Below are 21,310 nucleotides of genomic sequence, written 5' to 3'. Positions count from 1 at the left end.
TTTTAAACTCACCTGAGCTATCAGGTATGTGAGCTGGTTACTCTGCTGCGCTTAAAATTTCTTTTTTGGTTTGCTACAATGCCTTTTCTGAAACGTTGTCTCCCTCTGCTGGAACACTGACTTCTTTCATTTAATGCCTGCAGACTATAAAAGAGAAACCAACCCAAAAAGTTTGGTTGATTAGTCTGTGGCATTCTTTTAAACTGTTGCTTATGGCGGTCTCTGTGAGCTTCTCAGTGACATTCAGCCATCCAGGTATCCCGCCTGCAGTAGACGGAATGTGGCAATGGAACGCTGGCTGCGCGTGTCATAATAGGCTCTGAGCCTTTATATACCTGCGCACAGCAGCAGCCACCTTCAGTCTGCTGCTGGACAGCCAGCAGCAGCAGCAGCAGGAGAGGTAATTAATCAGCAACCCTCCTGCTAAGGGTAGACAGCTGCTCGTTCCACCCCCCCCCCGCCTTAATTGGTTCTCCTCCCTTCCAACGGTGTTGAGGCGGGTGGGAACAGCCGGGGGTTGAGGGTACTGTGCTAAAAGAGGTGGAGTTATGCAGATCTAAAACGCGTGGATTGCAGCAGCAGCAAGCCGAAAAGTGCAGGCATGTGAGGGATCTAGAGGTTGACAGCATGTCTTCTTAACGGGAGTCCAGGTGGCCATCTCCACAAATGGACTTTTCAGAATCCTTGGGTGGCACCGTAGTCGGAAACCAATTCTGGTTATCGCTTCTCGGCCTTTTGGCTAAGATCAAGTGTAGTATCTGTTCTTATCAGTTTAATATCTGATACGTCCCCTATCTGGGGACCATATATTAAATGGATTTTTAGAACAGGGAGATGGAAAAAGAGCTTGCTCTGTCCACTCCACGCATTGACCTGGTATTGCAGTATCTCCAGGACCGGTGCACCCCTTCTTTAATGCAGTTTCTAAAATCAGAAAGAATTGAATTCAATGCTTTTTGTTCATTTTGCTTGTTTGTCGGATTTTGGGATGGACTCTTTGGCTTTGCTTTTCTTCTCCTCATTGGATTTTTCATGTTAAAAGTTGCAGAAGCCAGATGACAAGCTCATTTTGGTTCAACTTCAGCAACTGTGCATTGCATTGCCATGTAATGTAATGTAATGCAATGCTATCTATCTAGCTCTCCCTCTATACTTCCTTTTGGATAAACAGACATATTAGGCAAGCATTTTGGAGCTTTCACCTAAATAACTACAGGTGGTGAGATAAGCTGCACAATATAATTGACCTTTCAGTATATTGTTGCACACACACCATCTATTTAGCAAATGCCCTTGTTATCAACAGCAGCCTTTTAAACTCACCTGAGCTAACAGGTATGTGAGCTGGTTACTCTGCTGCGCTTAAAATTTCTTTTTTGGTTTGCTACAATGCCTTTTCTGAAACGTTGTCTCCCTCTGCTGGAACACTGACTTCTTTCATTTAATGCCTGCAGACTATAAAAGAGAAACCAACCCAAAAAGTTTGGTTGATTAGTCTGTGGCATTCTTTTAAACTGTTGCTTATGGCGGTCTCTGTGAGCTTCTCAGTGACATTCAGCCATCCAGGTATCCCGCCTGCAGTAGACGGAATGTGGCAATGGAACGCTGGCTGCGCGTGTCATAATAGGCTCTGAGCCTTTATATACCTGCGCACAGCAGCAGCCACCTTCAGTCTGCTGCTGGACAGCCAGCAGCAGCAGCAGCAGGAGAGGTAATTAATCAGCAACCCTCCTGCTAAGGGTAGACAGCTGCTCGTTCCACCCCCCCCCCCGCCTTAATTGGTTCTCCTCCCTTCCAACGGTGTTGAGGCGGGTGGGAACAGCCGGGGGTTGAGGGTACTGTGCTAAAAGAGGTGGAGTTATGCAGATCTAAAACGCGTGGATTGCAGCAGCAGCAAGCCGAAAAGTGCAGGCATGTGAGGGATCTAGAGGTTGACAGCATGTCTTCTTAACGGGAGTCCAGGTGGCCATCTCCACAAATGGACTTTTCAGAATCCTTGGGTGGCACCGTAGTCGGAAACCAATTCTGGTTATCGCTTCTCGGCCTTTTGGCTAAGATCAAGTGTAGTATCTGTTCTTATCAGTTTAATATCTGATACGTCCCCTATCTGGGGACCATATATTAAATGGATTTTTAGAACAGGGAGATGGAAAAAGAGCTTGCTCTGTCCACTCCACGCATTGACCTGGTATTGCAGTATCTCCAGGACCGGTGCACCCCTTCTTTAATGCAGTTTCTAAAATCAGAAAGAATTGAATTCAATGCTTTTTGTTCATTTTGCTTGTTTGTCGGATTTTGGGATGGACTCTTTGGCTTTGCTTTTCTTCTCCTCATTGGATTTTTCATGTTAAAAGTTGCAGAAGCCAGATGACAAGCTCATTTTGGTTCAACTTCAGCAACTGTGCATTGCATTGCCATGTAATGTAATGTAATGCAATGCTATCTATCTAGCTCTCCCTCTATACTTCCTTTTGGATAAACAGACATATTAGGCAAGCATTTTGGAGCTTTCACCTAAATAACTACAGGTGGTGAGATAAGCTGCACAATATAATTGACCTTTCAGTATATTGTTGCACACACACCATCTATTTAGCAAATGCCCTTGTTATCAACAGCAGCCTTTTAAACTCACCTGAGCTATCAGGTATGTGAGCTGGTTACTCTGCTGCGCTTAAAATTTCTTTTTTGGTTTGCTACAATGCCTTTTCTGAAACGTTGTCTCCCTCTGCTGGAACACTGACTTCTTTCATTTAATGCCTGCAGACTATAAAAGAGAAACCAACCCAAAAAGTTTGGTTGATTAGTCTGTGGCATTCTTTTAAACTGTTGCTTATGGCGGTCTCTGTGAGCTTCTCAGTGACATTCAGCCATCCAGGTATCCCGCCTGCAGTAGACGGAATGTGGCAATGGAACGCTGGCTGCGCGTGTCATAATAGGCTCTGAGCCTTTATATACCTGCGCACAGCAGCAGCCACCTTCAGTCTGCTGCTGGACAGCCAGCAGCAGCAGCAGCAGGAGAGGTAATTAATCAGCAACCCTCCTGCTAAGGGTAGACAGCTGCTCGTTCCACCCCCCCCCCCCGCCTTAATTGGTTCTCCTCCCTTCCAACGGTGTTGAGGCGGGTGGGAACAGCCGGGGGTTGAGGGTACTGTGCTAAAAGAGGTGGAGTTATGCAGATCTAAAACGCGTGGATTGCAGCAGCAGCAAGCCGAAAAGTGCAGGCATGTGAGGGATCTAGAGGTTGACAGCATGTCTTCTTAACGGGAGTCCAGGTGGCCATCTCCACAAATGGACTTTTCAGAATCCTTGGGTGGCACCGTAGTCGGAAACCAATTCTGGTTATCGCTTCTCGGCCTTTTGGCTAAGATCAAGTGTAGTATCTGTTCTTATCAGTTTAATATCTGATACGTCCCCTATCTGGGGACCATATATTAAATGGATTTTTAGAACAGGGAGATGGAAAAAGAGCTTGCTCTGTCCACTCCACGCATTGACCTGGTATTGCAGTATCTCCAGGACCGGTGCACCCCTTCTTTAATGCAGTTTCTAAAATCAGAAAGAATTGAATTCAATGCTTTTTGTTCATTTTGCTTGTTTGTCGGATTTTGGGATGGACTCTTTGGCTTTGCTTTTCTTCTCCTCATTGGATTTTTCATGTTAAAAGTTGCAGAAGCCAGATGACAAGCTCATTTTGGTTCAACTTCAGCAACTGTGCATTGCATTGCCATGTAATGTAATGTAATGCAATGCTATCTATCTAGCTCTCCCTCTATACTTCCTTTTGGATAAACAGACATATTAGGCAAGCATTTTGGAGCTTTCACCTAAATAACTACAGGTGGTGAGATAAGCTGCACAATATAATTGACCTTTCAGTATATTGTTGCACACACACCATCTATTTAGCAAATGCCCTTGTTATCAACAGCAGCCTTTTAAACTCACCTGAGCTAACAGGTATGTGAGCTGGTTACTCTGCTGCGCTTAAAATTTCTTTTTTGGTTTGCTACAATGCCTTTTCTGAAACGTTGTCTCCCTCTGCTGGAACACTGACTTCTTTCATTTAATGCCTGCAGACTATAAAAGAGAAACCAACCCAAAAAGTTTGGTTGATTAGTCTGTGGCATTCTTTTAAACTGTTGCTTATGGCGGTCTCTGTGAGCTTCTCAGTGACATTCAGCCATCCAGGTATCCCGCCTGCAGTAGACGGAATGTGGCAATGGAACGCTGGCTGCGCGTGTCATAATAGGCTCTGAGCCTTTATATACCTGCGCACAGCAGCAGCCACCTTCAGTCTGCTGCTGGACAGCCAGCAGCAGCAGCAGCAGGAGAGGTAATTAATCAGCAACCCTCCTGCTAAGGGTAAACAGCTGCTCGTTCCACCCCCCCCCCGCCTTAATTGGTTCTCCTCCCTTCCAACGGTGTTGAGGCGGGTGGGAACAGCCGGGGGTTGAGGGTACTGTGCTAAAAGAGGTGGAGTTATGCAGATCTAAAACGCGTGGATTGCAGCAGCAGCAAGCCGAAAAGTGCAGGCATGTGAGGGATCTAGAGGTTGACAGCATGTCTTCTTAACGGGAGTCCAGGTGGCCATCTCCACAAATGGACTTTTCAGAATCCTTGGGTGGCACCGTAGTCGGAAACCAATTCTGGTTATCGCTTCTCGGCCTTTTGGCTAAGATCAAGTGTAGTATCTGTTCTTATCAGTTTAATATCTGATACGTCCCCTATCTGGGGACCATATATTAAATGGATTTTTAGAACAGGGAGATGGAAAAAGAGCTTGCTCTGTCCACTCCACGCATTGACCTGGTATTGCAGTATCTCCAGGACCGGTGCACCCCTTCTTTAATGCAGTTTCTAAAATCAGAAAGAATTGAATTCAATGCTTTTTGTTCATTTTGCTTGTTTGTCGGATTTTGGGATGGACTCTTTGGCTTTGCTTTTCTTCTCCTCATTGGATTTTTCATGTTAAAAGTTGCAGAAGCCAGATGACAAGCTCATTTTGGTTCAACTTCAGCAACTGTGCATTGCATTGCCATGTAATGTAATGTAATGCAATGCTATCTATCTAGCTCTCCCTCTATACTTCCTTTTGGATAAACAGACATATTAGGCAAGCATTTTGGAGCTTTCACCTAAATAACTACAGGTGGTGAGATAAGCTGCACAATATAATTGACCTTTCAGTATATTGTTGCACACACACCATCTATTTAGCAAATGCCCTTGTTATCAACAGCAGCCTTTTAAACTCACCTGAGCTATCAGGTATGTGAGCTGGTTACTCTGCTGCGCTTAAAATTTCTTTTTTGGTTTGCTACAATGCCTTTTCTGAAACGTTGTCTCCCTCTGCTGGAACACTGACTTCTTTCATTTAATGCCTGCAGACTATAAAAGAGAAACCAACCCAAAAAGTTTGGTTGATTAGTCTGTGGCATTCTTTTAAACTGTTGCTTATGGCGGTCTCTGTGAGCTTCTCAGTGACATTCAGCCATCCAGGTATCCCGCCTGCAGTAGACGGAATGTGGCAATGGAACGCTGGCTGCGCGTGTCATAATAGGCTCTGAGCCTTTATATACCTGCGCACAGCAGCAGCCACCTTCAGTCTGCTGCTGGACAGCCAGCAGCAGCAGCAGCAGGAGAGGTAATTAATCAGCAACCCTCCTGCTAAGGGTAGACAGCTGCTCGTTCCACCCCCCCCCCGCCTTAATTGGTTCTCCTCCCTTCCAACGGTGTTGAGGCGGGTGGGAACAGCCGGGGGTTGAGGGTACTGTGCTAAAAGAGGTGGAGTTATGCAGATCTAAAACGCGTGGATTGCAGCAGCAGCAAGCCGAAAAGTGCAGGCATGTGAGGGATCTAGAGGTTGACAGCATGTCTTCTTAACGGGAGTCCAGGTGGCCATCTCCACAAATGGACTTTTCAGAATCCTTGGGTGGCACCGTAGTCGGAAACCAATTCTGGTTATCGCTTCTCGGCCTTTTGGCTAAGATCAAGTGTAGTATCTGTTCTTATCAGTTTAATATCTGATACGTCCCCTATCTGGGGACCATATATTAAATGGATTTTTAGAACAGGGAGATGGAAAAAGAGCTTGCTCTGTCCACTCCACGCATTGACCTGGTATTGCAGTATCTCCAGGACCGGTGCACCCCTTCTTTAATGCAGTTTCTAAAATCAGAAAGAATTGAATTCAATGCTTTTTGTTCATTTTGCTTGTTTGTCGGATTTTGGGATGGACTCTTTGGCTTTGCTTTTCTTCTCCTCATTGGATTTTTCATGTTAAAAGTTGCAGAAGCCAGATGACAAGCTCATTTTGGTTCAACTTCAGCAACTGTGCATTGCATTGCCATGTAATGTAATGTAATGCAATGCTATCTATCTAGCTCTCCCTCTATACTTCCTTTTGGATAAACAGACATATTAGGCAAGCATTTTGGAGCTTTCACCTAAATAACTACAGGTGGTGAGATAAGCTGCACAATATAATTGACCTTTCAGTATATTGTTGCACACACACCATCTATTTAGCAAATGCCCTTGTTATCAACAGCAGCCTTTTAAACTCACCTGAGCTAACAGGTATGTGAGCTGGTTACTCTGCTGCGCTTAAAATTTCTTTTTTGGTTTGCTACAATGCCTTTTCTGAAACGTTGTCTCCCTCTGCTGGAACACTGACTTCTTTCATTTAATGCCTGCAGACTATAAAAGAGAAACCAACCCAAAAAGTTTGGTTGATTAGTCTGTGGCATTCTTTTAAACTGTTGCTTATGGCGGTCTCTGTGAGCTTCTCAGTGACATTCAGCCATCCAGGTATCCCGCCTGCAGTAGACGGAATGTGGCAATGGAACGCTGGCTGCGCGTGTCATAATAGGCTCTGAGCCTTTATATACCTGCGCACAGCAGCAGCCACCTTCAGTCTGCTGCTGGACAGCCAGCAGCAGCAGCAGGAGAGGTAATTAATCAGCAACCCTCCTGCTAAGGGTAGACAGCTGCTCGTTCCACCCCCCCCGCCCGCCTTAATTGGTTCTCCTCCCTTCCAACGGTGTTGAGGCGGGTGGGAACAGCCGGGGGTTGAGGGTACTGTGCTAAAAGAGGTGGAGTTATGCAGATCTAAAACGCGTGGATTGCAGCAGCAGCAAGCCGAAAAGTGCAGGCATGTGAGGGATCTAGAGGTTGACAGCATGTCTTCTTAACGGGAGTCCAGGTGGCCATCTCCACAAATGGACTTTTCAGAATCCTTGGGTGGCACCGTAGTCGGAAACCAATTCTGGTTATCGCTTCTCGGCTTTTTGGCTAAGATCAAGTGTAGTATCTGTTCTTATCAGTTTAATATCTGATACGTCCCCTATCTGGGGACCATATATTAAATGGATTTTTAGAACAGGGAGATGGAAAAAGAGCTTGCTCTGTCCACTCCACGCATTGACCTGGTATTGCAGTATCTCCAGGACCGGTGCACCCCTTCTTTAATGCAGTTTCTAAAATCAGAAAGAATTGAATTCAATGCTTTTTGTTCATTTTGCTTGTTTGTCGGATTTTGGGATGGACTCTTTGGCTTTGCTTTTCTTCTCCTCATTGGATTTTTCATGTTAAAAGTTGCAGAAGCCAGATGACAAGCTCATTTTGGTTCAACTTCAGCAACTGTGCATTGCATTGCCATGTAATGTAATGTAATGCAATGCTATCTATCTAGCTCTCCCTCTATACTTCCTTTTGGATAAACAGACATATTAGGCAAGCATTTTGGAGCTTTCACCTAAATAACTACAGGTGGTGAGATAAGCTGCACAATATAATTGACCTTTCAGTATATTGTTGCACACACACCATCTATTTAGCAAATGCCCTTGTTATCAACAGCAGCCTTTTAAACTCACCTGAGCTAACAGGTATGTGAGCTGGTTACTCTGCTGCGCTTAAAATTTCTTTTTTGGTTTGCTACAATGCCTTTTCTGAAACGTTGTCTCCCTCTGCTGGAACACTGACTTCTTTCATTTAATGCCTGCAGACTATAAAAGAGAAACCAACCCAAAAAGTTTGGTTGATTAGTCTGTGGCATTCTTTTAAACTGTTGCTTATGGCGGTCTCTGTGAGCTTCTCAGTGACATTCAGCCATCCAGGTATCCCGCCTGCAGTAGACGGAATGTGGCAATGGAACGCTGGCTGCGCGTGTCATAATAGGCTCTGAGCCTTTATATACCTGCGCACAGCAGCAGCCACCTTCAGTCTGCTGCTGGACAGCCAGCAGCAGCAGCAGCAGGAGAGGTAATTAATCAGCCACCCTCCTGCTAAGGGTAGACAGCTGCTCGTTCCACCCCCCCCCCCGCCTTAATTGGTTCTCCTCCCTTCCAACGGTGTTGAGGCGGGTGGGAACAGCCGGGGGTTGAGGGTACTGTGCTAAAAGAGGTGGAGTTATGCAGATCTAAAACGCGTGGATTGCAGCAGCAGCAAGCCGAAAAGTGCAGGCATGTGAGGGATCTAGAGGTTGACAGCATGTCTTCTTAACGGGAGTCCAGGTGGCCATCTCCACAAATGGACTTTTCAGAATCCTTGGGTGGCACCGTAGTCGGAAACCAATTCTGGTTATCGCTTCTCGGCCTTTTGGCTAAGATCAAGTGTAGTATCTGTTCTTATCAGTTTAATATCTGATACGTCCCCTATCTGGGGACCATATATTAAATGGATTTTTAGAACAGGGAGATGGAAAAAGAGCTTGCTCTGTCCACTCCACGCATTGACCTGGTATTGCAGTATTTCCAGGACCGGTGCAACCCTTCTTTAATGCAGTTTCTAAAATCAGAAAGAATTGAATTCAATGCTTTTTGTTCATTTTGCTTGTTTGTCGGATTTTGGGATGGACTCTTTGGCTTTGCTTTTCTTCTCCTCATTGGATTTTTCATGTTAAAAGTTGCAGAAGCCAGATGACAAGCTCATTTTGGTTCAACTTCAGCAACTGTGCATTGCATTGCCATGTAATGTAATGTAATGCAATGCTATCTATCTAGCTCTCCCTCTATACTTCCTTTTGGATAAACAGACATATTAGGCAAGCATTTTGGAGCTTTCACCTAAATAACTACAGGTGGTGAGATAAGCTGCACAATATAATTGACCTTTCAGTATATTGTTGCACACACACCATCTATTTAGCAAATGCCCTTGTTATCAACAGCAGCCTTTTAAACTCACCTGAGCTAACAGGTATGTGAGCTGGTTACTCTGCTGCGCTTAAAATTTCTTTTTTGGTTTGCTACAATGCCTTTTCTGAAACGTTGTCTCCCTCTGCTGGAACACTGACTTCTTTCATTTAATGCCTGCAGACTATAAAAGAGAAACCAACCCAAAAAGTTTGGTTGATTAGTCTGTGGCATTCTTTTAAACTGTTGCTTATGGCGGTCTCTGTGAGCTTCTCAGTGACATTCAGCCATCCAGGTATCCCGCCTGCAGTAGACGGAATGTGGCAATGGAACGCTGGCTGCGCGTGTCATAATAGGCTCTGAGCCTTTATATACCTGCGCACAGCAGCAGCCACCTTCAGTCTTCTGCTGGACAGCCAGCAGCAGCAGCAGCAGGAGAGGTAATTAATCAGCAACCCTCCTGCTAAGGGTAGACAGCTGCTCGTTCCACCCCCCCCCCGCCTTAATTGGTTCTCCTCCCTTCCAACGGTGTTGAGGCGGATGGGAGCAGCCGGGGGTTGAGGGTACTGTGCTAAAAGAGGTGGAGCTATGCAGATCTAAAACGCGTGGATTGCAGCAGCAGCAAGCCGAAAAGTGCAGGCATGTGAGGGATCTAGAGGTTGACAGCATGTCTTCTTAACGGGAGTCCAGGTGGCCATCTCCACAAATGGACTTTTCAGAATCCTTGGGTGGCACCGTAGTCGGAAACCAATTCTGGTTATCGCTTCTCGGCCTTTTGGCTAAGATCAAGTGTAGTATCTGTTCTTATCAGTTTAATATCTGATACGTCCCCTATCTGGGGACCATATATTAAATGGATTTTTAGAACAGGGAGATGGAAAAAGAGCTTGCTCTGTCCACTCCACGCATTGACCTGGTATTGCAGTATCTCCAGGACCGGTGCACCCCTTCTTTAATGCAGTTTCTAAAATCAGAAAGAATTGAATTCAATGCTTTTTGTTCATTTTGCTTGTTTGTCGGATTTTGGGATGGACTCTTTGGCTTTGCTTTTCTTCTCCTCATTGGATTTTTCATGTTAAAAGTTGCAGAAGCCAGATGACAAGCTCATTTTGGTTCAACTTCAGCAACTGTGCATTGCATTGCCATGTAATGTAATGTAATGCAATGCTATCTATCTAGCTCTCCCTCTATACTTCCTTTTGGATAAACAGACATATTAGGCAAGCATTTTGGAGCTTTCACCTAAATAACTACAGGTGGTGAGATAAGCTGCACAATATAATTGACCTTTCAGTATATTGTTGCACACACACCATCTATTTAGCAAATGCCCTTGTTATCAACAGCAGCCTTTTAAACTCACCTGAGCTAACAGGTATGTGAGCTGGTTACTCTGCTGCGCTTAAAATTTCTTTTTTGGTTTGCTACAATGCCTTTTCTGAAACGTTGTCTCCCTCTGCTGGAACACTGACTTCTTTCATTTAATGCCTGCAGACTATAAAAGAGAAACCAACCCAAAAAGTTTGGTTGATTAGTCTGTGGCATTCTTTTAAACTGTTGCTTATGGCGGTCTCTGTGAGCTTCTCAGTGACATTCAGCCATCCAGGTATCCCGCCTGCAGTAGACGGAATGTGGCAATGGAACGCTGGCTGCGCGTGTCATAATAGGCTCTGAGCCTTTATATACCTGCGCACAGCAGCAGCCACCTTCAGTCTTCTGCTGGACAGCCAGCAGCAGCAGCAGCAGGAGAGGTAATTAATCAGCAACCCTCCTGCTAAGGGTAGACAGCTGCTCGTTCCACCCCCCCCCCGCCTTAATTGGTTCTCCTCCCTTCCAACGGTGTTGAGGCGGATGGGAGCAGCCGGGGGTTGAGGGTACTGTGCTAAAAGAGGTGGAGCTATGCAGATCTAAAACGCGTGGATTGCAGCAGCAGCAAGCCGAAAAGTGCAGGCATGTGAGGGATCTAGAGGTTGACAGCATGTCTTCTTAACGGGAGTCCAGGTGGCCATCTCCACAAATGGACTTTTCAGAATCCTTGGGTGGCACCGTAGTCGGAAACCAATTCTGGTTATCGCTTCTCGGCCTTTTGGCTAAGATCAAGTGTAGTATCTGTTCTTATCAGTTTAATATCTGATACGTCCCCTATCTGGGGACCATATATTAAATGGATTTTTAGAACAGGGAGATGGAAAAAGAGCTTGCTCTGTCCACTCCACGCATTGACCTGGTATTGCAGTATCTCCAGGACCGGTGCACCCCTTCTTTAATGCAGTTTCTAAAATCAGAAAGAATTGAATTCAATGCTTTTTGTTCATTTTGCTTGTTTGTCGGATTTTGGGATGGACTCTTTGGCTTTGCTTTTCTTCTCCTCATTGGATTTTTCATGTTAAAAGTTGCAGAAGCCAGATGACAAGCTCATTTTGGTTCAACTTCAGCAACTGTGCATTGCATTGCCATGTAATGTAATGTAATGCAATGCTATCTATCTAGCTCTCCCTCTATACTTCCTTTTGGATAAACAGACATATTAGGCAAGCATTTTGGAGCTTTCACCTAAATAACTACAGGTGGTGAGATAAGCTGCACAATATAATTGACCTTTCAGTATATTGTTGCACACACACCATCTATTTAGCAAATGCCCTTGTTATCAACAGCAGCCTTTTAAACTCACCTGAGCTAACAGGTATGTGAGCTGGTTACTCTGCTGCGCTTAAAATTTCTTTTTTGGTTTGCTACAATGCCTTTTCTGAAACGTTGTCTCCCTCTGCTGGAACACTGACTTCTTTCATTTAATGCCTGCAGACTATAAAAGAGAAACCAACCCAAAAAGTTTGGTTGATTAGTCTGTGGCATTCTTTTAAACTGTTGCTTATGGCGGTCTCTGTGAGCTTCTCAGTGACATTCAGCCATCCAGGTATCCCGCCTGCAGTAGACGGAATGTGGCAATGGAACGCTGGCTGCGCGTGTCATAATAGGCTCTGAGCCTTTATATACCTGCGCACAGCAGCAGCCACCTTCAGTCTGCTGCTGGACAGCCAGCAGCAGCAGCAGCAGGAGAGGTAATTAATCAGCAACCCTCCTGCTAAGGGTAGACAGCTGCTCGTTCCACCCCCCCCCCGCCTTAATTGGTTCTCCTCCCTTCCAACGGTGTTGAGGCGGGTGGGAACAGCCGGGGGTTGAGGGTACTGTGCTAAAAGAGGTGGAGTTATGCAGATCTAAAACGCGTGGATTGCAGCAGCAGCAAGCCGAAAAGTGCAGGCATGTGAGGGATCTAGAGGTTGACAGCATGTCTTCTTAACGGGAGTCCAGGTGGCTGTAGCACCCTGAGGATTCGGCTGCTACAGGGGTATTGCACCTCAACCCAGAGGTGTGATATTCCACTCCCGGGTAAGGAAGGAGTGTGGAACTGAGCTCAGATAGACTGCATGCACTACATACATCCCATTCCAGAGGAGCAGGCCGACGGTACTCCCACTTAGAAATGTGCAGGTACAACCGAGCCTGTTCCTGGCTGGAGTGGGAGGGGGGTGGTACATCCCATGTAGTGTAGGGGCAGATAGGGGGAGCAGTCTGGGTAGTGATAGGAGCTCATTGGGTGCTGGTCACCTGAGCTCACACATAGAGGGATATATAAGGAGGGCACCAACTTAGATCAGGGTCAGACGCTGAGAACAAGTCAGTTGGAGAGGAGAGAGAAGGAAACAGCAGCCCTGGAGAGAGAGAGAGTGGAGCAGAGAAAGACCCAGAGGGGGAAGACTGAAGGGACCCAAGAACCCAAATTAGAGCACCGGGTGAGGAGTCAGCAAGAGGGTACCGGAACCCAAGCTGGTGGGGGCAAAGACATTCCCCAGCCAGAGACCGGAGACCGTGGGCAGTGTCTGTCACGGTCACCCACCACATTCACCCCGAAGGCACACCACATGAAGGGTCAGGGAACCCAGGGCCAAGGGTGTCCCAAAAGAAGGCCCGAGGGAGCTGGACCTAGGTGAATCACTGGTGGGGACGGCTGAAGAAAGGACAGAGGGAGAGCTCAGGGCCACGCTCTGGACTTGTTTGGGGGTTGGCCGGATCCAGGACCTGGTGGACGCAGCACGGCTCGGGTGGTCACTAGCAGCTGGAGTGACCAGTACAACATCAGCAGTAAGTAAACACCCTTAACTGCACAACCCGAGTCTGTCTTCATTGCCGGCTGCATCGCACCACCACAACCCCCATCCTCTGCGCCTGTCCCCTCTGAGGCTATACCCCTCCCGTTGGGGGTTATCTCACCAAGCTGCGCACCCACCATCAGCCTCAGCGGACCCTGCAGCAGCGGCGGCCACAGTGACCGCATCACAACGGGTGGCGTAGTCGACATAAAGAACTTTAGTAACATCAGTAAGGACTGCCACACACTGAGCTTGACGCCCTGGGCACGGGACCGGGTCACAGCCGCTCGGAGACTACAACCCCCCATCTGATCCGGTGCCGGGTATTCCCCTCAAAAAGGAATATGTCCCAGGGGGCGCGTCAACTTTGGCGTAGTCGGCAGGATTACGTGCCCGCAACACCCGGGTACTGCGTGCCTGAAGAAAAGTGCAAGTTTACCTCAGAAAGAAGTCTCCCGCCGGTTCCGGAGGGTCCACGCCATCGGACTCCATCACCAGTCGTTTCCCGCCGATTGTCCGCCATTTCCAACTTGTTCCCGCCATCTGCAGAGTTTCCCGCCACTGGGCGACGCTTCCCGCCAAAACCGCAGATTTCCCGCCTTGGAAGAGCAGCGGACGCCATTATGGGCGTGCCAAAGGAGGGCAAGAGGCCACCTCCCATCGTGGGCCAGGACAGAAAATGGCGCCAAAAGTGGAAACCGCCCCCACCAACAGAGACTGTGATGCTAGAGGTGTCTGTCAGCGTGAAAGAACTCCCCCTGGAGCTGACAGTCACCGAGTTGCCCCGGGACCGCCCTCGAAGTGGGAGGAGACGAAAGAGAAAAGAAAAGATGGGTGTCGCTTGGAGCAGTCTGGAGCGAGCGCACCCGGAGGCAAGAGGTCTAATGAGGAGTAGCGGAGAAGCTCACCCGGAGTCGAGGAGAGAAAGAGTGGACCCGGGAATGGAGCGGCAGCAGAGCAGCACCGGCCCGCTGGCCAGGAGCCTGCTGGAGGAAGAAGGAGGAGAGCAGAGCAGCACCGGCCCGCTGGCCAGGAGCCTGCCGGAAGCAGAGCAGAGCAGCACCGACCCGATGGTCAGGAGCCTGCTGGAGTCCACAACCCCGCTAGGTCTAGCGGAGATCTTAGCGCAGCTCCCCCGAGACCGGGAGTGTGCACAAACTGCCCTGGAGGGCCTCGCACGGAGGATGGCCCGGGTACAGCGCGAGATACTGGCGGAGTGGAGCCGGGAGATGGCCCAACAAGCAGAGACCAGTCAACGGAGCACGCTACCCTGGAAGAGGAAGCAGACCGCCTCTGAGGATGGCGCGGGAGGACCCAAGGCCGGAGACGGCGCCGAGGAGGGAGCCGAACGCATGGAGGCAGGTAAAGGGGACGCCTATACCCCAAGCCGTGACACCGCTTACCTGCCCCAGCTCCCCGTCGCAGAGCCCGAAAGTCCCCCTGCTGTGCCCGTAGCCGCCATGTCACCGCCATGGACTAGGCCCCGACCGGAAGCCGCCGCAGCGACCCCTGTGACGTCACGCGCCCCGACCCGGAGCGTGACCAAGCAGGAAGTACCACCAGCCTGGTCGCAAGGCCTAGTACCCCCGGGCGCCGCATCACCAATAGCGCCCCCTACCTCCGCGGAGCCTCCGGCCTGGCCGCAAGGCCAGGTAGCCCAGGGCGCCGCCGTCCTAACGGTGCCCTTCACCTTCCAGGTGCCCCAGGCCTGGCCGCAAGGCCTGGGCAACCCGGGCGCCACCACCACCGCGCCCGCGCCCGCAATACCTAGGGTGCCACACCTGGGGGAGGACCTCTTCGGCCAGCTCACATGGCCGGACGGGCGGCCCTTCATCTGGCCCGAAGGGTACCCTGAGCTGGAGCGGCAGCAAAGACTAGGGCCCTTGTGTGAGCCCCTAATCCCGGCTCCGAAGCCCGTGGCTCGGGTCTCGCCTCCTCTAGCAGAAGCCCAATTCGTGTGGGACCCCACGGGAGAAGATTTGATGGGGTTCACCGGAGAAACTCGGGCAGCCGCAGCTGAACGTACAGAGTGTTGCCGTCAACAGCTGGCAGAGTTTAAGAGAGAACGGGAGGAGAGGCGGGTCAGAGAACAACAGGCCCAAATCCGGAGCGCGGAGCAGAAGAGCCGGACTAGGAGGAACCCCCGTGCAGTGCATTGTCCCCGCACCATCGGGACAGTGATAAAGTTCAACCCGCAGCATGGGTGGGGCTTTATTCGGGACCGTAACAACCGCGGTGACGTTTTTGTGACCCGCAGAGACATCGAGTCCCACCTGCCGGAAGGTCACAAAGGCCGTGACCTCTACGTCGGAGACGAAGTCACTTTCACCCGGCACAAGTGTGCCAAAGGACCTTACGCCCTCCACGTACACCGCTTGACGGAGGAAGAGTTGCGGTACGGGGAGGAGGAGCCAGAGGACCCGGACGGGTCTGAAGAAACATCATATCAAGAAAGAGCAGGAGGAAGACGCCGTTGAGTGCGGCAGAGCAGGAGCTGTAAATAGTTACCCAATCGGGGTATATAGAAACTGAAACTGTTGCTGCTAAAATAGTCCCCGTTGGGACCAGGGAACTGTTTACCCGTTAACCCCTTCATCCTACAGGCTGAGGACTGTGAGCAGCCATTCCCTACCCTCTACCTGGCCGAGGACTGAGAGCGGCCAACTTTCAACTTCCCCTGTATATAGTTGCGCGTCCTAAAGCGCCCCCTACCGGTTTTATAAGAAAACCAGATTTTTCTAAGAGACTGTCGCACTTTTCCCGGACACACGTTGCACAGTGTCCGGAGGAGGAACCAGAGACAAGAGAAGTCTACGAGAATGTTTATATAAAAAGTTTTATATATATATAATGTTTATATGTTTTATATGTTCATATAAAAATTTTGTATGTTTTGGTGTTTTATGTCTTACAGCCCGAGGACGTGCTGTGATTTACCAGGGGGGAATGTAGCACCCTGAGGATTCGGCTGCTACAGGGGTATTGCACCTCAACCCAGAGGTGTGATATTCCACTCCCGGGTAAGGAAGGAGTGTGGAACTGAGCTCAGATAGACTGCATGCACTACATACATCCCATTCCAGAGGAGCAGGCCGACGGTACTCCCACTTAGAAATGTGCAGGTACAACCGAGCCTGTTCCTGGCTGGAGTGGGAGGGGGGTGGTACATCCCATGTAGTGTAGGGGCAGATAGGGGGAGCAGTCTGGGTAGTGATAGGAGCTCATTGGGTGCTGGTCACCTGAGCTCACACATAGAGGGATATATAAGGAGGGCACCAACTTAGATCAGGGTCAGACGCTGAGAACAAGTCAGTTGGAGAGGAGAGAGAAGGAAACAGCAGCCCTGGAGAGAGAGAGAGTGGAGCAGAGAAAGACCCAGAGGGGGAAGACTGAAGGGACCCAAGAACCCAAATTAGAGCACCGGGTGAGGAGTCAGCAAGAGGGTACCGGAACCCAAGCTGGTGGGGGCAAAGACATTCCCCAGCCAGAGACCGGAGACCGTGGGCAGTGTCTGTCACGGTCACCCACCACATTCACCCCGAAGGCACACCACATGAAGGGTCAGGGAACCCAGGGCCAAGGGTGTCCCAAAAGAAGGCCCGAGGGAGCTGGACCTAGGTGAATCACTGGTGGGGACGGCTGAAGAAAGGACAGAGGGAGAGCTCAGGGCCACGCTCTGGACTTGTTTGGGGGTTGGCCGGATCCAGGACCTGGTGGACGCAGCACGGCTCGGGTGGTCACTAGCAGCTGGAGTGACCAGTACAACATCAGCAGTAAGTAAACACCCTTAACTGCACAACCCGAGTCTGTCTTCATTGCCGGCTGCATCGCACCACCACAACCCCCATCCTCTGCGCCTGTCCCCTCTGAGGCTATACCCCTCCCGTTGGGGGTTATCTCACCAAGCTGCGCACCCACCATCAGCCTCAGCGGACCCTGCAGCAGCGGCGGCCACAGTGACCGCATCACAACGGGTGGCGTAGTCGACATAAAGAACTTTAGTAACATCAGTAAGGACTGCCACACACTGAGCTTGACGCCCTGGGCACGGGACCGGGTCACAGCCGCTCGGAGACTACAACCCCCCATCTGATCCGGTGCCGGGTATTCCCCTCAAAAAGGAATATGTCCCAGGGGGCGCGTCATGGCCATCTCCACAAATGGACTTTTCAGAATCCTTGGGTGGCACCGTAGTCGGAAACCAATTCTGGTTATCGCTTCTCGGCCTTTTGGCTAAGATCAAGTGTAGTATCTGTTCTTATCAGTTTAATATCTGATACGTCCCCTATCTGGGGACCATATATTAAATGGATTTTTAGAACAGGGAGATGGAAAAAGAGCTTGCTCTGTCCACTCCATGCATTGACCTGGTATTGCAGTATCTCCAGGACCGGTGCACCCCTTCTTTAATGCAGTTTCTAAAATCAGAAAGAATTGAATTCAATGCTTTTTGTTCATTTTGCTTGTTTGTCGGATTTTGGGATGGACTCTTTGGCTTTGCTTTTCTTCTCCTCATTGGATTTTTCATGTTAAAAGTTGCAGAAGCCAGATGACAAGCTCATTTTGGTTCAACTTCAGCAACTGTGCATTGCATTGCCATGTAATGTAATGTAATGCAATGCTATCTATCTAGCTCTCCCTCTATACTTCCTTTTGGATAAACAGACATATTAGGCAAGCATTTTGGAGCTTTCACCTAAATAACTACAGGTGGTGAGATAAGCTGCACAATATAATTGACCTTTCAGTATATTGTTGCACACACACCATCTATTTAGCAAATGCCCTTGTTATCAACAGTAGCCTTTTAAACTCACCTGAGCTAACAGGTATGTGAGCTGGTTACTCTGCTGCGCTTAAAATTTCTTTTTTGGTTTGCTACAATGCCTTTTCTGAAACGTTGTCTCCCTCTGCTGGAACACTGACTTCTTTCATTTAATGCCTGCAGACTATAAAAGAGAAACCAACCCAAAAAGTTTGGTTGATTAGTCTGTGGCATTCTTTTAAACTGTTGCTTATGGCGGTCTCTGTGAGCTTCTCAGTGACATTCAGCCATCCAGGTATCCCGCCTGCAGTAGACGGAATGTGGCAATGGAACGCTGGCTGCGCGTGTCATAATAGGCTCTGAGCCTTTATATACCTGCGCACAGCAGCAGCCACCTTCAGTCTGCTGCTGGACAGCCAGCAGCAGCAGCAGCAGGAGAGGTAATTAATCAGCAACCCTCCTGCTAAGGGTAGACAGCTGCTCGTTCCACCCCCCCCCCGCCTTAATTGGTTCTCCTCCCTTCCAACGGTGTTGAGGCGGGTGGGAACAGCCGGGGGTTGAGGGTACTGTGCTAAAAGAGGTGGAGTTATGCAGATCTAAAACGCTTGGATTGCAGCAGCAGCAAGCCGAAAAGTGCAGGCATGTGAGGGATCTAGAGGTTGACAGCATGTCTTCTTAACGGGAGTCCAGGTGGCCATCTCCACAAATGGACTTTTCAGAATCCTTGGGTGGCACCGTAGTCGGAAACCAATTCTGGTTATCGCTTCTCGGCCTTTTGGCTAAGATCAAGTGTAGTATCTGTTCTTATCAGTTTAATATCTGATACGTCCCCTATCTGGGGACCATATATTAAATGGATTTTTAGAACAGGGAGATGGAAAAAGAGCTTGCTCTGTCCACTCCACGCATTGACCTGGTATTGCAGTATCTCCAGGACCGGTGCACCCCTTCTTTAATGCAGTTTCTAAAATCAGAAAGAATTGAATTCAATGCTTTTTGTTCATTTTGCTTGTTTGTCGGATTTTGGGATGGACTCTTTGGCTTTGCTTTTCTTCTCCTCATTGGATATTTCATGTTAAAAGTTGCAGAAGCCAGATGACAAGCTCATTTTGGTTCAACTTCAGCAACTGTGCATTGCATTGCCATGTAATGTAATGTAATGCAATGCTATCTATCTAGCTCTCCCTCTATACTTCCCTTTGGATAAACAGACATATTAGGCAAGCATTTTGGAGCTTTCACCTAAATAACTACAGGTGGTGAGATAAGCTGCACAATATAATTGACCTTTCAGTATATTGTTGCACACACACCATCTATTTAGCAAATGCCCTTGTTATCAACAGCAGCCTTTTAAACTCACCTGAGCTAACAGGTATGTGAGCTGGTTACTCTGCTGCGCTTAAAATTTCTTTTTTGGTTTGCTACAATGCCTTTTCTGAAACGTTGTCTCCCTCTGCTGGAACACTGACTTCTTTCATTTAATGCCTGCAGACTATAAAAGAGAAACCAACCCAAAAAGTTTGGTTGATTAGTCTGTGGCATTCTTTTAAACTGTTGCTTATGGCGGTCTCTGTGAGCTTCTCAGTGACATTCAGCCATCCAGGTATCCCGCCTGCAGTAGACGGAATGTGGCAATGGAACGCTGGCTGCGCGTGTCATAATAGGCTCTGAGCCTTTATATACCTGCGCACAGCAGCAGCCACCTTCAGTCTGCTGCTGGACAGCCAGCAGCAGCAGCAGCAGGAGAGGTAATTAATCAGCAACCCTCCTGCTAAGGGTAGACAGCTGCTCGTTCCACCCCCCCCCGCCTTAATTGGTTCTCCTCCCTTCCAACGGTGTTGAGGCGGGTGGGAACAGCCGGGGGTTGAGGGTACTGTGCTAAAAGAGGTGGAGTTATGCAGATCTAAAACGCGTGGATTGCAGCAGCAGCAAGCCGAAAAGTGCAGGCATGTGAGGGATCTAGAGGTTGACAGCATGTCTTCTTAACGGGAGTCCAGGTGGCCATCTCCACAAATGGACTTTTCAGAATCCTTGGGTGGCACCGTAGTCGGAAACCAATTCTGGTTATCGCTTCTCGGCCTTTTGGCTAAGATCAAGTGTAGTATCTGTTCTTATCAGTTTAATATCTGATACGTCCCCTATCTGGGGACCATATATTAAATGGATTTTTAGAACAGGGAGATGGAAAAAGAGCTTGCTCTGTCCACTCCACGCATTGACCTGGTATTGCAGTATCTCCAGGACCGGTGCACCCCTTCTTTAATGCAGTTTCTAAAATCAGAAAGAATTGAATTCAATGCTTTTTGTTCATTTTGCTTGTTTGTCGGATTTTGGGATGGACTCTTTGGCTTTGCTTTTCTTCTCCTCATTGGATTTTTCATGTTAAAAGTTGCAGAAGCCAGATGACAAGCTCATTTTGGTTCAACTTCAGCAACTGTGCATTGCATTGCCATGTAATGTAATGTAATGCAATGCTATCTATCTAGCTCTCCCTCTATACTTCCTTTTGGATAAACAGACATATTAGGCAAGCATTTTGGAGCTTTCACCTAAATAACTACAGGTGGTGAGATAAGCTGCACAATATAATTGACCTTTCAGTATATTGTTGCACACACACCATCTATTTAGCATATGCCCTTGTTATCAACAGCAGCCTTTTAAACTCACCTGAGCTAACAGGTATGTGAGCTGGTTACTCTGCTGCGCTTAAAATTTCTTTTTTGGTTTGCTACAATGCCTTTTCTGAAACGTTGTCTCCCTCTGCTGGAACACTGACTTCTTTCATTTAATGCCTGCAGACTATAAAAGAGAAACCAACCCAAAAAGTTTGGTTGATTAGTCTGTGGCATTCTTTTAAACTGTTGCTTATGGCGGTCTCTGTGAGCTTCTCAGTGACATTCAGCCATCCAGGTATCCCGCCTGCAGTAGACGGAATGTGGCAATGGAACGCTGGCTGCGCGTGTCATAATAGGCTCTGAGCCTTTATATACCTGCGCACAGCAGCAGCCACCTTCAGTCTGCTGCTGGACAGCCAGCAGCAGCAGCAGCAGGAGAGGTAATTAATCAGCAACCCTCCTGCTAAGGGTAGACAGCTGCTCGTTCCACCCCCCCCCCCCGCCTTAATTGGTTCTCCTCCCTTCCAACGGTGTTGAGGCGGGTGGGAACAGCCGGGGGTTGAGGGTACTGTGCTAAAAGAGGTGGAGTTATGCAGATCTAAAACGCGTGGATTGCAGCAGCAGCAAGCCGAA

General features: G+C 48.5%; 12 non-coding genes across 12 annotated transcripts; all 12 read left to right on the top strand.

The window, feature by feature from the left end:
- Positions 1 to 719: 719 nt before the first annotated feature.
- LOC141190018 (U2 spliceosomal RNA) lies at positions 720 to 910 on the top strand. Its single transcript, XR_012264056.1, has one exon. It is a non-coding gene; the product is annotated as a U2 spliceosomal RNA (small nuclear RNA).
- Positions 911 to 2,031: 1,121 nt separating this feature from the next.
- LOC141190006 (U2 spliceosomal RNA) lies at positions 2,032 to 2,222 on the top strand. Its single transcript, XR_012264044.1, has one exon. It is a non-coding gene; the product is annotated as a U2 spliceosomal RNA (small nuclear RNA).
- A 1,122-nt stretch (positions 2,223 to 3,344) lies between these two features.
- Positions 3,345 to 3,535, top strand: LOC141189995 (U2 spliceosomal RNA). Its single transcript, XR_012264033.1, has one exon. It is a non-coding gene; the product is annotated as a U2 spliceosomal RNA (small nuclear RNA).
- A 1,120-nt stretch (positions 3,536 to 4,655) lies between these two features.
- Positions 4,656 to 4,846, top strand: LOC141189983 (U2 spliceosomal RNA). Its single transcript, XR_012264021.1, has one exon. It is a non-coding gene; the product is annotated as a U2 spliceosomal RNA (small nuclear RNA).
- A 1,120-nt stretch (positions 4,847 to 5,966) lies between these two features.
- Positions 5,967 to 6,157, top strand: LOC141189972 (U2 spliceosomal RNA). Its single transcript, XR_012264010.1, has one exon. It is a non-coding gene; the product is annotated as a U2 spliceosomal RNA (small nuclear RNA).
- A 1,119-nt stretch (positions 6,158 to 7,276) lies between these two features.
- On the top strand, positions 7,277 to 7,467 carry LOC141184592 (U2 spliceosomal RNA). Its single transcript, XR_012259333.1, has one exon. It is a non-coding gene; the product is annotated as a U2 spliceosomal RNA (small nuclear RNA).
- A 1,121-nt stretch (positions 7,468 to 8,588) lies between these two features.
- Positions 8,589 to 8,779, top strand: LOC141191359 (U2 spliceosomal RNA). The gene has a single exon (XR_012265356.1). It is a non-coding gene; the product is annotated as a U2 spliceosomal RNA (small nuclear RNA).
- A 1,120-nt stretch (positions 8,780 to 9,899) lies between these two features.
- LOC141189961 (U2 spliceosomal RNA) lies at positions 9,900 to 10,090 on the top strand. The gene has a single exon (XR_012263999.1). It is a non-coding gene; the product is annotated as a U2 spliceosomal RNA (small nuclear RNA).
- Positions 10,091 to 11,210: 1,120 nt separating this feature from the next.
- Positions 11,211 to 11,401, top strand: LOC141189949 (U2 spliceosomal RNA). The gene has a single exon (XR_012263988.1). It is a non-coding gene; the product is annotated as a U2 spliceosomal RNA (small nuclear RNA).
- A 6,103-nt stretch (positions 11,402 to 17,504) lies between these two features.
- Positions 17,505 to 17,695, top strand: LOC141191302 (U2 spliceosomal RNA). Its single transcript, XR_012265300.1, has one exon. It is a non-coding gene; the product is annotated as a U2 spliceosomal RNA (small nuclear RNA).
- Positions 17,696 to 18,815: 1,120 nt separating this feature from the next.
- On the top strand, positions 18,816 to 19,006 carry LOC141189938 (U2 spliceosomal RNA). The gene has a single exon (XR_012263977.1). It is a non-coding gene; the product is annotated as a U2 spliceosomal RNA (small nuclear RNA).
- A 1,119-nt stretch (positions 19,007 to 20,125) lies between these two features.
- On the top strand, positions 20,126 to 20,316 carry LOC141189926 (U2 spliceosomal RNA). The gene has a single exon (XR_012263966.1). It is a non-coding gene; the product is annotated as a U2 spliceosomal RNA (small nuclear RNA).
- Positions 20,317 to 21,310: the final 994 nt, after the last annotated feature.

This window comes from Phyllobates terribilis, unplaced genomic scaffold (assembly GCF_046119375.1).
Source record: "Phyllobates terribilis strain yellow unplaced genomic scaffold, ASM4611937v1 Scaffold_40__1_contigs__length_11209783, whole genome shotgun sequence".
NCBI classification, from domain to species: domain Eukaryota; kingdom Metazoa; phylum Chordata; class Amphibia; order Anura; family Dendrobatidae; genus Phyllobates; species Phyllobates terribilis.
Note: the sequence above shows the minus strand (reverse complement) of the source record. Positions and strands in the feature narration are given on the sequence as shown.